Source organism: Cariama cristata, unplaced genomic scaffold (assembly GCF_000690535.1).
Source record: "Cariama cristata isolate BGI_N322 unplaced genomic scaffold, ASM69053v1 scaffold8280, whole genome shotgun sequence".
Taxonomy (NCBI): domain Eukaryota; kingdom Metazoa; phylum Chordata; class Aves; order Cariamiformes; family Cariamidae; genus Cariama; species Cariama cristata.
The window spans coordinates 31,504-48,166 of record NW_009592905.1 but is presented as its reverse complement, the minus strand read 5'-3'; the positions used below and the strand labels follow the sequence as shown (position 1 = coordinate 48,166).

At 38.4% G+C, this 16,663-nt stretch overlaps 1 long non-coding RNA gene across 1 annotated transcript in view; it reads right to left on the bottom strand.

Annotated features, from left to right (window-relative positions):
* Positions 1-4,192: 4,192 nt before the first annotated feature.
* The window catches only part of LOC104162267, a 14,031-nt gene continuing 1,560 nt past the window's right edge, over positions 4,193-16,663 (bottom strand). Inside the window, exons 2-3 of the long non-coding RNA XR_696458.1 lie at positions 13,443-13,526; positions 4,193-4,284 (exon numbers count right to left, since the gene is read on the bottom strand). This is a non-coding gene — a long non-coding RNA (uncharacterized LOC104162267). The remainder of the gene's footprint in view (positions 4,285-13,442; positions 13,527-16,663) is intronic.

Sequence of the window (16,663 nt, the reverse complement as noted above, 5' to 3'; positions counted from 1 at the left end):
ATATAACCAACGGATTTAGAGATCAGTTGAAGTCCGCAGGCGTTGTTCAGTTTCAGGAGGTGATACGGCTCTTCACCACTTACTGCGCCCATTACCAAATGCACAGTATTGGTGTCAGTATAGCTCTAGGATCGTGTAATCTGAAAAGTTCGGCCATATAACACATCTTTTTTAAATGACTAAGAAATATAAAATAAGCATTGCATATGTAATGGTGGTGCAGGGCCCTTCGAGACCAATTCTGTATTATAAAATTAAGTTGAACATTAATTAGAAGTGAACGAATATTTTTGTATGTCAAAGCACACTGACTTAAGAATGGAGAGACATGCTGTGTGATTTGAAAAAGGAAATGCAAAGGAAAATTGTGCATATTTTTATCTAAATAGGGCAAATCTAAATTGAAAACAGAAATGTGAAAAAATATAATCAAAACATTTAACAAGCAAATTTTTATATTTATGAATATATTTTTCTTCCTTCAAAACAAATTAGATTTAAAAAACTAGAATGAAAATATAATTTCAAATTACAATCATTACTAGAAGTCACATACTGCTATATAGAAAAGCAGATGTTATTTTCTTTGTTATCAGTATATAAAAGATTTAGACAAAAATAAATATCAAGCAGTCACAGTACAAAAAGTAGAGATGGAATGTAACATTTTTGCAAGAATCTTAAAGTATAACCATAAACATAGATTATAAAAGCAATTTGGTAAAATAAAATGAGCAAAATCTCCTGTTTTCTTTTTGGGAATATGCTTACTGTTGAGAATATATAGTTCGTGAGCTAAAAATGCTAGGTTAGTTTATTATTCACTTCAGAAAACCACATCCATTCATGTCTTTGCCTAGTTAAGAATTTCTCATGCTGTGGGTTATATAGGGAATAAATTCCCTTTTCTGTTCCATGCAGCCAGAATCAATCTTTTTCCCATCGTACCTTACAGCCTATTCTACTTCAGGTTTTGCTGCTAAGCAAAAAAAAAAAAAATTCAAGTTCTAGGTGCCCATCCAGTCATAGGTGATCCAGCTTTTCATAACAGTTCCTAAATCCAGATTAGTGTCCTTTAATAGCCTTTCTTTCTGTACTTCTAGCCAGGGTTAGCTAGCCTTTCACTCACAAGACTGGCAAGCGGTTTTGCAGGATGATTGTTCACCATTTCCTCCTGAGGAATTGAAAAGCTTGAAATCGGGAATCTCTAAGAATCCTCTGAGCACTGATGAGCTGAACAGGAACAATTAAAATACCTTGTATTTAGACACTCTCTCAATTCAAGTGTCTCAAACTACATTATAGAATAGCGACATCACTTCAGCTGTCAGTGAAAGGTGACTTTATGGTAGCACCAACAATGCCCTACTCCACATCCGTACACAAAACGAGGAATATTCACCTCGCTGGAACTACAAGGGTCATTAAAGAGTCCGGAGTTGCCAAGCAACACTAAACAGCAGTATCTGAAAGAGTCTGGATGAAGTTACAGTGGAAGGGCTGAGCTGAAAGCACCACAGTGAGAACTCAACCACTAGACACAGGGGTGAGTTTTATCACTAGGTCAGCAGATTTTAAAAACCTGATTTTATGTTTTCTGTAGACGATGCTCACAAGAGTACATACTGTCTGCTGAACTGGTGTAAAGGATGCTATTTACAGAGTTGCTAGTCAAAAAGAGATAGTACTGTGTGAGTTGACAAGGAGGCAACAGGTGATTCCCTTAAAATTATATTTTTAAATGAAAATGGAGAGAAAAACATTAGAGAGGTGGATAGAGAGCAAAAAAAAATATATTTGCCAACAAGGCTGGCTACTGTCCCAAGACTGTGGAAACTGGCAGGCAGAAGGAGGACTGCTGGGCTGACAAATACAGCAGCCTCTCTACCGGCTCCTCTTCAGCTACAGAGAGTGCCTCTCTGCCTCCATGAACTTGCAGCAGCAGCAGCAGCACAGCTCTGATTCCTGCATCCCTGCCAGATGTTTTTCAGCTGAGCTCAGAGCAAATTTCCTGCAGAATCAAAGCTTCATCAGCTGGTATCTGTAGAGATCAGCCTTCGAAGATTAGGTCAAAATTGGCCTGCAAGGGATGGAAACTAAGGTCCTATTACCATGAAACATTTATTTTTCAATAATATAGAGGCAGCGGATGTTCAGAGATTGCTTGTTAATCCTGATAAAATAAGTTATGCTTGCTTCTTCTCTAATAACCTCCAATATAATAAAACAGTAGTAAAAAACTTGTCATTTCTTGGAATTTTTATCCCATACAGAAAACTGTCCCTCCAAAGAAAAACGAACTCCTGTCTTTCACTAAAGAGAGCATTAAAGTGATGCATTTTGTCATACCGAGTGAGGGAATTGCATCCACTCATTGTGTGGGTATAACAAATCCCAAACTTCAAACTGATTCACATCTATAACGCTCCCAGTCTCTCTGGTCTTCATGCCAGGAGCCTAAACCCACCATAACCCACCTGTCATTACCTAGTTCCGTAATAAGACTATTCCTTCCAATTGGGATGGTTCATTTAAGTGGATGACCTCAAGATTAAACCTCCTCAACATGCAGCATCAAAGATAGCGCTCTTCTTACTTTCATTGCAGCACATCATGACACACTATTGCTTATGTGCTCTCACTTTGTTCAACGCAGACCTTTTAACGCAGCCACTCCGACAAACACAAAACCATTGCTCTTTCTTAGCTGACTTACTGAAGCTGACAGAAACACTTCTAAGAAAAAAAGGAAAAAAAGGGGAAAAAAAGGGAAAAAGGGAAAAAAAGGCAAAAAAAAACCAAAAGGTAAAAAAAAAAACAAACAACAAAAAAGCAGGGGGACCCTTAAGGTAGCAGCACAGAAATGGAAGCCCTTGCCAAGCTTATCAAATTCAGTTCTCTGCAGTTCTAGGCAGTAATTTAATGGTGGTCAACACAGAAGAGTTCACAGAGCATTTGCTCTCCATGCACAAACCAATGCAACAAAAATTTTTGCAGAGAAACTGCATGATCACTTCACCGCAGAAGCTTTCTCTACAGGGGCTTTCTGTAAAGTAGCTCATAAGTAGCGTGAAACCAGGTATTACGAGAGCGGCTAGGTTTTGTTATATAATCTGGTTTTAGGAAACTACATTAAAACTTACACTAAAAGAACATTACAGTTGTATGCTCAGCATTAAAAGAAAATAAAAAATGCTATAGTGGTATAATCAAATGTTTAACTTTCTCCTTTTGCGTGCACGCGTCACAGCACATGCATCTGATTACATAATCCTATGCCATCTATCAAATATAATACTGATTTTTTAAAAACTTTTTCAACATAAACTCTTGCAAATTGCTCATGAATAACTTCTACAGATTCCTTTGTAGTACACATAGACTAGCCACCTCACTGCAAGGTACTAAAAGTATTCCAGATTGTAGGAGTAGTACATTTAAGAAGAGTAAAGAATCATTTAAGAAGCAATACGAGATCATTTAAGAAGTCATCTATAACGAACCAAAGACGCATGGGATGAGCACCAGAAGTAATCTTAACTGTCCATTCACATGATTTTTGAGAATTTAATCTACTGCTCTGACAGGATGGGGTTTAGCGGTGTAACATTGGAGACTTTGCCATGAATCCAACCCTACGGCCAACTCTTATCCAAACACCCTGGCTGGCAAGGAGAAGGAAAACTGGAGCAGAAAAACAAGACTCTGCAGCACTGTAACTAGCTCCAGTTGCTTCCCGTTCTAATAGGCGTCTGGTGAGTATTTAGGCTGCTAAGCCTTTTCGGGGACTTTTCCTTTCTTGGTGAAATGGTTGCAACTCAACCGAGAAAAATTTCAAAACTGCAACTGATTTGAAAAGGCGATGCAGATAAGTGGCCTCACCATGGAGAATTCTAACAGACACTAGAGCAGCTGTGAAACAAACACTCAACATTAGCACTGCAGTGTTACCACTAAAAGGTTTCCCATCATTTGTTTTTCTTTACAAAGTAATACCTAAATACTGAAGACTAAGTTTTTAAATTTAGCTCCTAATTTAATACGCAATTACTGCTGCCCTGATGGTGTTTTAATGGCAATATATTTTTATTGGTGACTTCAAATGAACCTCGTCTGATCACCTTAACCCTTCTCTCATCATGCTTTAGTTAATGACTCATTACCTGTAGTCACACCAGGGACATCTGTAAGGCTTTTCTCCAGTATGGACACGCTTATGTCGTGTCAGATGCGATTGTGTTGTGGAAGCGAAGTTACACTCATCACATTTGAATGGTTTCTCTCCTAGAAGGTGACAAGAGAAGATATGCATTATCAGTTTTCATCAACAGAAAAGGAAGACAAGTCTAAATTTCTGGCATAGCTCTTAAGATAGATTTTAGACCATGTATATATAACAACCACAAATACAAAATACATTTCCAAATACAATGTATTAATTGCAAAATTCTATTCCCACTACGACATTAACACATTAGCAGCCAGTTGACTTCCCATGTGGTGCTACACAGCAGCAAAAAGGCGGAGAAAGAACTGCACTGAAACAGGGTAACCACGTTACTGGGACTTATTTCATGAAAATACCACCAGCAGGTGACAGGCATTCCTCTCCCCCTACACCGTCCGTTGAAGTTGGGCCCATGAGCAGCCCTGAAAGCAACACTGTTGGAGACAGAAGGCAAGAAATCAGTCTGAAGCCTGTATTCAGTGCCTGCTCAGAAAGGAACATCTCCAGGAGGATGGTATCTTTGTTGTCTCTGGTCCTCAATTTTTCATCTTATCCATTAAATAATAAACATCAACCAGGGCTGAGAATGTGAACCAAAACTCAGTGCTCCACTCCCCCTCTCTTGCCTGCTATCCTTCCGCCCTTGTGAATCTTTTCTAAACAGTGGGCCAATTTCAGCAGAAGGACTTGAAAGGTTAATGAAAAAAAAAACCAAAACCAAAACCAAAACCACAACAACAACAAAATCGAACCACCAAACCTAGACTAGGACAATAATATTTTCAGAAGACTAAAATTCAATCTCTGCTCAGTGTGCAACTGCACTGAAAATTTCTAGAGGGCTACTAATTGAAGAAAAATAAAATTCTCTAGCTTTTAAGCTGGTCCGTGAAAAGAGTACTTTTCCTTCTAGCAGAGAGGTCCACCCCTTAGAAGACACTAAAACAAAAATCTCATGACAGATACACATACTGTGATGCCTAGCCAAGATACCTGCATCCCATTTTTCCAACTGGTTGCTCCAGAAATACTCTGTGTGGCTTACAGGCACATGTAATTATCACTCAGGGAGGGAATGGGTTTCTTTTTGTATGCGGAAGACCAAAGGTGGCTCCTAACTTAGGTGATCTTGACTGCATTGTGCAAGCCTTCAGAAGTATTTAACCTAAAGACTATGTAAGGAATCAACATCTCTAACTTAAAGAAGTCCGAATAAAACTGCTAGGGACGGACATCTACCTTGTCGACTGTTCAGAGGTCTAGAATAGGCAGTTTCAAAATTGAATCCTAAGCCTCTTGGCAGGTACAATTTGCAGTTTTTCAGACTGACAGGAGACAGACCACCACCAGAAGACACATCCCGAGCAAAAGGCCACTCCCAAGCGACCATGCCTCCAAGCCAGATTTTTCAAGCCTGCTTAAAGCATGAGACACTCAAGACTTCCAAAGAGACTGCCAGAATTCTGAAAAGAGAGAGAAATCTGCATTTTTCATTCTTGGAGACTGTTGGGTTTTTTTTCCTCCCAAGGGAAAAAGAAATGCAAGGCCCTCAGGCCTGAAAAGCCCGTAACGTTGTATGGAAGGGACAACGGAGCAGCTTCTGAAAGCTCCATAAAGGGTAGGAATAATTGCTTTTAGCAGCTGCTGGAGAGAATACCAGCCACTATTTTTCATTTATTGTTTCATGGGACAAGGAGAGGTGAAGGGGCAGGACACAAAGCGGAAGCCTCTATGCTGGACAAATTGAGGCTGCTAAAAAGTATGTCTTTCCTGCCCCAAATGGGGTTTTCTTGTCAGACGCTGACTCTCTGCTCTGGAGAAGCTGATTCTCCCAGCAGCTTGAATGGTACTGGCTGCTGCTTCAATTAAACTCTCCGGGAGGCCATAGACTCCCTAGCAACGTAACCTGTTCTTGAACTGAAGATTTCCTCTGCCTGATTTATTGTATCTTCCAGTATTAAAGAAGATAGCAACATTTTCAAGCCTAAGTAGTAAAGCCACAGGTATTTTAGATAACATACATACTGATTTCAACCGCTTTCATTTAAAACACATTAGAATCTTGCCAAATTGCCCTCTTGTTAAAAAAAAAAAAAAAGAAAAAGCAGATCTGAACTGAAAGGAGATTTTTAGTTTGCCATTCAGGGGAGGATGGATCAGGTAAAGGTCTGCTGCTGCGCTGGGGCAGGGCCAGTGGGGCTGACAGACAAGCGAGGGCCTGTGGAAGCCAGGAGGGCTTGCAAATTCCGTTGTGGCCAAAAGAAAAATGATAATCCTTGCCCACTGCTCCAGGAAGTTTCTTCCTTAGGAAATCCTTGTGGCTAACTGCTCCTGTCAAGCAGACTACGTGTAAATCTCACCTGACGGAAAATACATCACAGCAGCACCACACAACAAAAGCCAGCTAAACTAGGAGGAAAAAAGACGGTCTAGCATGGCCTGTAATTCTTAGCAGCTGCACATGGGAAAAAGTATTTATTTTTATGGAAAATTAAACAGGTTGGTAAGTACAGTTAAAAAAAAAACAACACTCTAAAAGGAGACTAGGTGTTTCTTTGGGTTAGGGGGTGTTGAAGAATATATTAGCTGTAGCAGCAGTGCTTTTATTTATTTGTTTGTTTGTTTATGTTTTCCACAGACCTACTCATTTAAGTATTTTTTGTCTTCCTTATCTTTGGGCCAGAATGCTCTTGTATCAGCCTTTGTGTCCCAATTTTCCTTCCCCCCTTCCTGCCCCAAGATATTTCAGGGAATATACTGAATTTTATTTTTATATGGGCTGCCATTAAGTATTCCAGGAGGATTCTCCCTCACACCCAGTCAAGGATCTAATTCCTACAAAATCAAAATAACACAAATGAAAAAAGCAATATTGACAGTATTTTTTTTAAACAACACTATGTATTAACTATAAAGTAGTGTATCCAAACATGTGCAAGGACAAAGTCTACATATTTAAAGATTAATACCGGTAAAAAAACCCTCAAACCAACCCCCCCGCCCTTACATTATAGAAGACTTGTCCCTGCCTCACCACCTCTAACTGTATCAATAACAAACCTCACAAAAAAGAAGGATAGGTGCCCCAAAATTATCCAATGGTCAACAAGCTCCATGGAGGGAAAAACAACGGACCAAGAACATTCCAAGATCAAGGACCCACTATCTTTGGGGGTTTTTGTTTCGTTTTTAACACAAGCACTTTCAAAAAGCTATACTTCCTAACCACAGCATGGCAAAAGAAGAAATGGCTTTGCTTTTTTGACAATACTGCAAGCAACTTCTGAAGCGCATCAGTTGTTTAAATCATCTGACATGGAAAATTTTAGCTCCAAGAATCAAAGTTTGGGAAAGCGACTGATAAAAGGGTCAGATCATGGGGAGCACCAATCTGTACAAAACCAGTTACTAAGCCTGCTCTTAACCAGTTAGCCTTGTCAGCTCTACCCATTCTGCTCTTCTTAAACCATCATGGCTAAGGTTTTCTTTTTCTCTTACTGCTCTAAATTCTGCACTGACTTCTTTTAGCCTCTATCTTAACTTCCCCTCCCCCTCATATTACAGCTTTCTTTTTCTTTCCTTCTTCCTCTTTTCTCTGATTTTTACCTCTTTTGAGTTCTCTGTCTTTTGATGATGAGCTTTTTAGGACACACAGCGTACCTTATCACAATCATAAATTTCTCTGTGCAGTTATGTACTTAACATGTACTTTTTAAAGGAAAAATGAAATAACACAATAAAAAAACCCTACAAATCTTTGTGATAGATGTTGACTTGTCGACAGCAAACTGAAATTTTTATTTATAATCATGACTGTCCAGACAATTTCTACCTGTATATTATATATAGCATTTATATGAATGTGCTACTGAGGATCCATAAATGAAGGAAAAAAAAACCCACACACAAAAAAACCCCCAAAAAATCAAACAGTGCCTTCAATTTGGAAGTCCTGAGCAACTAATCAGAATCTTAGTAAGATGGAAGAAATCTTACCCCAGTTGTCTCAACAGGAAACTATTGCTTTTAGTCCTATTTGTCTTTCACACGATGTGTTGAACAGCACAGAAAGAATCCTATAAGTTTCATTTGACCTAAGGAATGAGTAGACCACAAAACACAGCCACCTGCTTAAATGTTACAGGATTTTTTCTTATTATTTCCAACTATTTCTACTGTTCGTTGAGGCTGTTCCCTGGAGAGGGACTTACAGGCTTGCTAACGAAGCCTGAAGTATATTAAAGTAAATTCTGTTTGCTTTTAGCCTGGTCAACTTTTTTTTTTTGGTGTATAAGACATAAAAATAAGTACATCCTTGATCCCTTGCTTTCTTATGAGAAACTCTGCAGATGCCAAAGGGTTGCTCTTCCATAGCAAAAAATGATTGACGTTTGTATGCTCAGAAATGGGAGGAAAACGGTTCCACTAGACAATTTCTATTAGGTAAAGAGAAAGGTTTAAGATACCCTGGTTTTTGGTGTAATTTCTGGCCAAAAGTTTGCTATAATCAAGTTGCACACTCTGCTGCAAATGTTGGCATAAATGGAAAAGGAAAAACAACACAGATCCTCTTCAAATTTCACCACTCCTCTTGCTGAAAAGACCAGTAAGTCTTCTTACTGTGCTACGTTTTCTGTGCTATTCAACATTATAATTTTTTTAAGCTGTGGTGGGGAAGTTGAAGGGAAGAGGCTACATTATACATTAAATTCAATGCCGAGTAATGTAACTACACATTAAAGTCAAAGAGCAGTTCACATGAGAAATAGAAACACAAAGTGAGTCACTCATCTGGATAAAAACACATATATTATTAAATTTTCTTTCTTTATTACATTGACCTATAAACGTCTTGAGAAGCACAAGATTGAAATGAGCGAGCAGAAGCAATCATACAAACAGTGATCTGTATGATATAAGCTACCATCTTCAAAAATTCATGAAAATATTTGAAGGAAGACACAATCTTCTGAAGCAGTTCCATAGGCTCAGGATGGCTGTCACAGAACTGCTGTGCACAGTAAGTGTACCTACCCTCTAACGCTCTTCTACTGTAATGTACGCTGTGAACCCCAGGAAGATTCCACCACAACCAACACATGAGAAGCAAATATAGACTGCTATTGTGTAGAAGTTGAGGATGGGGTTTTTGCAATTTGCAGGAGTACTAACTAATGTTAAAAAAGGAATTTCATGCAAGAGAACACAGGCTGTGACTGATCAGTACTGCTGGATTGAGCCAGGTAGTGCAGCACGAAATGGAAGTTTACTGGGAAACATGTAGAAGGGAAAACTAGAGTGATACCAAAAGGCAGACAAACAAAGGAGGAGAGCAGAACAATAACAACAGTAACATGCGAAAAAAGCTTTTTTAGAATTAAGAACTAAGTGTTTTCATGTTTTCAAGTCAGAAATAATTACCCTTGCTTGTTTTGCAAGGGTAATTAATTTTTAATAATTGCTTAAATTCTTCGTGGAATTCAACTAATTTTAAATTCAGCCAACACTAAAATTTGCAGCACTATTTATCTTCCTATGTTCAGGCAGATTTTCTTACTGGGACAAAATATGAATCAGAAAAAATGGTTTCAGGATGACTCAACAGATGAAAATTTTTCCTCCCGGTCATGTTGAGGCACTAGAACTACAGCATATATGTTCTTGCAGCATCAGAAGCCGTCCCTTATTTACCACATAGCACCAGCTGATACTGCAAGCAGTCTCAGTTTCTTAAGACAGCTTCTGTTCACAGCCTAGGCAGGCGCAAGTGTCTATTGTAAAGCATTCAACAAAGACAGAGATGTAAGTATTCTTCACAGCGTGACAAAATTCTGGCTAAACTCTGGACCACTCTTGAAGTTGCCATCACTTCAATTCACAAAATTGAAGATCGGGCCACTAATATTTACATAGCCATTAAAAGGCTCGCAGAATTTCATAGATTGATCGTTGCAGAATAGGACTGGAAGAAGATGCATTCAGATCATAAAATAACGCAAGAACATTTGACCAGGACAAAATGAGCCAAAGACTTAGCTTATTCTGTGCTCAACGTGTGTGCTTCTCACAGGACCAAGTCAGTCATTAAGCACATAACATATTTAACACAGAATAAAAACGTCAACTGGTGAAACATCAGGGATCTTTTAAGAGGTCAAATTATTTTTTTCTGTTTCACAGTTCTACTTTACAGTTCAGAAAGTCTGTATCAAGGAAATCTGCATAGAGATGCGCCATGTTTGCAAATAAATTAAGTACAAACATTTTTCAAGCCTTAAAACTAATGTTTTTTTTCTTTCAGTTTAACACTCTCACTTAAAACCCAAAAACATACCTTCCAGGGATAACATCCTATTTACCAAACTAGCCCCTACAGTTTGCTCCACAAGTGACTGAGGGCCAGATTCTGTGAGCCTTATTCACACCGAGTTATACTTTATGCTCCCTGTAACACTTCCAAAGAAAATGCATCTTTCAGAAGGTAAAGAAGGTAATTCTCCAGGTATATAAAAATAATTTCATCTAAAAAGAGAGGAACAGAGTAAGAAATACCAGAATCAAGAGCATCAAAAGTCTAAGTGGCTGGTCCTACAGTCAGTCCTCTCCTGTGTCTAATACCTCTCAGCAGCTGAACATTTCTCTGGGGTGTCAGGACACCTCAGGCCTTGGGACGAGAGGAGGCTTGTTAAGCCGGTTAAGACTCCTCAACTACATGTGAGGATTTGCTCATTTGCCCTTGAATCAAGGGTCTCTGACAGGTGATAGAAGTAAATCTTGGATTGGAAGATGTTCTGTGTCAGCTCCCTAGACAGCTTGTATTACGGTAGGGAATTATTTAAGCCATTTGGACTAGTTTTGATACCTACCCCTTTCAAACCTGACTGTAATTTGCTTTGGCATTCTGCTCTGGGCAAATTGTGCCAACTGGGGACACAGAAGAAAAAATACAGGTACAAAGAGGAGTGCATGCAGCTGAGGACAGATAAAGTTGTGCACTGGATGAAAATACAAGGGAACTCGTGTAAGTGCAACAATGCAGGCAAAGGTGGATTGTGTCATTCTCCTTGAAACAAATAGAAGCTACAGATAATTTTTCTGCTAAAGAATCATCTCTGATTGTTTGTGCCACAGAGGCAGATAAATGCCAAAAAGATAGATCCCTCTGCCTCTGAGATACTGTCCTGTATAGTATAAAGTTAATAGCAAAGTAATAACGAGCCTCCAGTCCTGACATAAAATATAAAGTTATGCCTGCTAGATGCAAGCTTCATGATCTATAACCCGTGAATCCCTGTGATCATAGCACAAAAGTCTCTACCATACTGGCAAAAGAAGGGCAAAATGCCATCGAAAACCTGGACAGCTTTTCACCAGGAATATACCATATTTTTCAGCCTAATTTTGGACATAAACCAGAAAATAAAATATTTTTTCTATGGGCTTGTGGCCTAATGATACAAAAAAATATAAATATATAACTGATGGTAAGGGCTTACATTTCTGAGAAACTAGATTTGCACTCGCCTAATAGGTAAAGACAAGATGGGTAAAAACAAGAATTCCACGTTTCCATCCTGAAACGACTGTTTACCATTTGTGTGGCTGCACTGACTATGAGTCCTAGACATATGCATGATCCCAGCGTGCCACAGGGCAAACCAATAAAAAACAAAAGGTACTTCTTATCCTGTGGATAACAATGATTTATTTCTGCTAAAGAAAAAAATTTCACTCAGTCCACATTCGGTAAACTTCAGCCATCATGTCAAAATTCTTCAATGGAAACCATTAGTTAGAACTGAAGCGTACAACCTCCATTCCAGTAGTTGCAATTGCTCCTGTTATCATTCAGAAAGTGAAAGACTAAGAGAACTTACTATGTTTATTAAATGCCTTTTCCTGGACACTTTAAAAATACAAACTTCCCGCAGTGAATGGGAACTGACTGTGGCAGTACCCTCACACTTTCCTTGGTATCAGAGGAAAAATTCTGGAAGTATGATTATGAGTTAGACTTGCAAGCAAAATTTGGCCCCGCATTTTTTTTTTTTTATTTTATTTTTTTTTAGAGCTTATCCTTTTCAAGATATTGCCTGATTGGCACTGAAAATCCCACCTTTTTGAAAGCATCTCCTCCAAATATGGTTGCTTTAATAAAATGAAAACAGGGTGGAAAGAATGGCTTCAGGCTCTCAAGAAAGAGTAGCTGCTCTCCAGGAAATTATGCACATAGATGGTGTATGTCCTGAATCAAGATTAGTTTATTCAGAGACAGAATAAAATCTCCCGCTGAGATTCCTTTACAAAATCCATGGAAAATTCATGATGTAACAACTACAGCTTCTCATTTGTTAGCCATTTCTTTGCACTGTACATTAGACAATGGTCACTTAACTCACACAGCAATTCCTGATGACATTACATTATCCTCACGATAGTCAGTAAAACAAAAACTACAGTGGCTTAAGCAGCAACACTTCTGCGTCTGTTTGAACAAAATCTGTTCAAATAATCAAACACTTACAAGGAACTACTAAAAAGCACAATTAAGGTACAATGTATTAATAAATGTTTAATACTTACACTTTTTCTGGTCTTCTGAAACTAAGAACCAATTTAATTTTATCTGATATTAAATTTTTATAACCAGGTGGTAGGAAAGCTTTACTAATTCTGGGAGAGAAATCCTGCTTTACATGCCAACCATGTGGTAACTCTTCAAGTTGCACCTATTAATTACAAACTATCTTAAAATTACAAAAGGGCAACTGAAACAACACTAGCTTTCAACTATGTCTCAGTCCAAAATAATGGATTAATCTATATGTAGTCTCTAATTTTCACCCAGGGACGTTCTAGCAGACTCTTGCAAAATCTTCACAGTAGGTAATCTATTTGGGCCTTGGAAAAAAAAAATTAGTAGACTTAGCATTCATTTAAAGAAGAAAGCCAGTCTTTACAACTCTACTTCCTCCAGAAAAACCACCGAAAATACCCCCCACTCCCTCCCAAGCAATTATTCAAACTCCCAGCTAACAGATTTGATGCAGACCTTGGGCATACCGACTTTACAAAAACGAGAAAAAGCAAAGTAAACACTGAGCCGATGTATTATTTGTGCTGTAACGTGCTATTTGACTTGCGTTACTCCCCAGCGTAGAGGGACTCCCTTGCTGGCGAAAATATAGCAAAAAGTAAAGACAGCTTTACTGACCTGTGTGCTGCCGCCGATGCTTGGTGAGGGCATGACGCGTCCCGCCGGCAAAGCCACAAAGGTCACAGAGGAACGACTTCTCGCCTGTTGCAACAATAAACAGATGAGGGACTGCGGAGGTCACAGATCATTAAAACATATCTATCAAGGCTTTCAGGGTTACTAATTCCTCCAATCAAATGTTTCCATGTAAATATGTCAAATGGGAATGAAATTACCACTGCGGTTTATTGACTGTGATAAAATCTGAAAAGCACCACTGAACATAATTACATACTTGTCAGACCCATAAAAATTAGCTTTATTATCAATGGAATGGTTTTGTACAACTTCATTTCTGTTAGATGTCTTCCAGATGGGGCTGCTTTATGCACTTGAACAGTTTTTATGCATATCCTGATTTTTTACAATTCCCATACATCTGGCCTTTCTGTGCTGAGTAAAGATTGCCTGGAAAAAAAGTTAATATACTGTATATATGATTCTGCTTAAATAAAATATATTGAATTTACTAACAAATTAAGGGTACTGAGAAATTTTCAACAGACTAGATCACAGTCCTCTTTAGTTACCTTCTATTTATTAATAAGTATTAAATTATTTTGTTGAATATACAGAAGAGTACAGGCAACAATAAAAGCCACATTACTCAGTACCAGTGGCAATTCAGCACTGTTTATGTTTCTAAAGTTTTCATGACATAAAGAAAACAGGTCTGGGAATTGCTACTGAAATCGCAGCAGAACTCGTATTGTTTGTCTTCAAATGATAATTCTCCATTCCAAACCTCTGGACCAATTTGAGAGGTTTTGGCAAGCCCAATACTCATTAAAAGTGTGTAAATGCTCTCTTTTTAGTATTTTTTTTTTTTAAACAGAAGCTAGGATTTTGCCCTTTTGTCTCTAAATACAGTGTAACATTTCACAGCAATATTTTACTCAGTATGTACTAACATGCAGAACAATCTCAGCCCATGAAGGCCACATGAAAGGTCATTATGAATTAATAACGCTAACCTCAGATATAGACTCAATAACTTCAGATACAACTGAAATTTTATTATTTTTTTTTTTTAAAAAAAGATTCACCTTAGTCATTTAGAGCCAAATTATCTCCTTTTGTGGTAATATAGCAGGGAGGGGGCTGGTGGGACAACGACGCTGAATTCATTGAAACTAACAGTCTCCTTCAAATTCTTCCCCGTGGGGAAGGAAATTTAGTTTCTACAAAAGACGGCTGGGTTAAGAGGTCAAGGGTCAAATTACCAAGTCCTCCTGTGAAGACAGAGGGATGGAAACCTCCATGTTGTTTATTCCCACATAACCAAGGCACGTTAATACATGAACGTTCTGGAAAAGCACAATGCCTCAAGTTGACTTTGGATGCCATGAATATAAGCAAGAGACCATCTCGTGAGTGGGAGCTCCCCAGAGAGCACCACAGGGACCTGCTGGCCTCTCCCACCACTGCCTAGATGGGGGCTCCAGGGGAACCCCAGTTCCCCACACCCCAGTCGCCGCAGTGCAGGAGTCCCTGGGCCCTGTGCTACACGGAGGAAAGCAATTCCTTCAAAGTTTCCCAGAAAACCTTAATGTTGCCACTAAAACAGGATCATAAAGCTGCTGATTAACCTCTACCAGGTAGCTAGGCTATGAAATGCCATCGGTACATATTAATCTCCATTTCAGAATAAAGTAAATGGCGTCTTGGTATTTTCTGCACCCAAATCTGGTCATGGAAAGCAGACTGAAATTTTACAGGATTTAAAAAATCCTGTAAAAAATTCACAAATTTTTTGAAAATTTAGTCCATTGATGAGAGTATGCCAAGACAGTACCTAAGGTGTGAAATTATTTCAGTATCTCCTTTTAGGAGTCAGTTCTAGCCATCTGTGATTATAATTGAATTAAAAAAACCCAAAACAAACAAAACAAACCAGAAAAAGCAGAATGGAAAGCCCATCCCAACTATATCACATGAAGAATGCATATGTGCTAAATGATGTAACAAAGTCTGAATTTTACTGCAAAATGTTTGCCAGTAACATTATTGCTGAGGTTACACATGATTGTTATGCAGAGATTTCTGCATAATCTCTTTCCTTTTTTTTTTTTAATCAGGATCTTCAGCATGTAGCACTTCAATTCATCAAAATATCAAAGAAAAGGAATAGAAGGACTACACATTACGCTTAATTATAATTAAATATTAATTTAATTAATTAATCAATTTTAAGTATAAATCTTTCTAACTAGCTGTAATGCCTAACACTCCAGCATAAAATTCACACTTTAAAGTTAAATGCTGTTCCATGCCTACCAAGAAATCGCTCATCATCTATATATTGTCATAAATTAGCTCATGTTGTGTTTAAAATCTAGGAGCAGACTTCAGTATGGCCTGCAGCTTCACACACTAATGAGGACACAGAGTACTCATAGCATCTTTGCAAGCTCATGGATTTACTGGGTAGTTTATATTTGGGCCTTTGGAACAGCTTTTTGAGCCACAGAGAAATCATTCAAACCCAACCAACAGCTTTAAAATAGGGAAATTGATCCATGCTATAAAATGATTTGCCAGTTAAATATTCCACACTCCTCTAGGTCGGATCTGGGAGCTCTCATGCAGGCAGGGCTCTTGAGGGAGTCAGTGAGGCTTTGGATCTGAAAACATGAGACTGGAGGAGATTTGGCCCCTGCTTTTTAAGCTCAGGAAAGGTGGTGGTGCACTTGATTTTCTGCAACATTCGTTTTCAGGCATATTAATGAATTGATTACCTTATTTGTCTACCTATCGTGGTATACGCACAAATACGTATCGCCACATAAACACACAGAGAAAACTTCATCACCTGTGACTTTAAGTTCAACTGCACAGTATTTCTTAGCCCTGAGGCTTGATGTGGGTTGAATGCCTCATATCTAGACATAATATTTCATTTGATGTTATGGGCATGTATTGATAACACAGATGTATTTTACATTCTTCTGGATATGCTTAACAATTTTATCATTCCAACTTCAGATTTTGTGACTTTTTAACTTTTAGGAAAATGTAAAGGCAATATTTCACTTGCTGTACAGGGGGCTGATCTAACTTGCCATGTTTATATGATAGCAGAAATGCAATAGAAAATGGTCCTTTTCTTAACAAGTTGAATTAGTTTCAAGTGTGCCATTTTGCATTCAAATGTAGAAAGACACGGAAACCAATCCTTT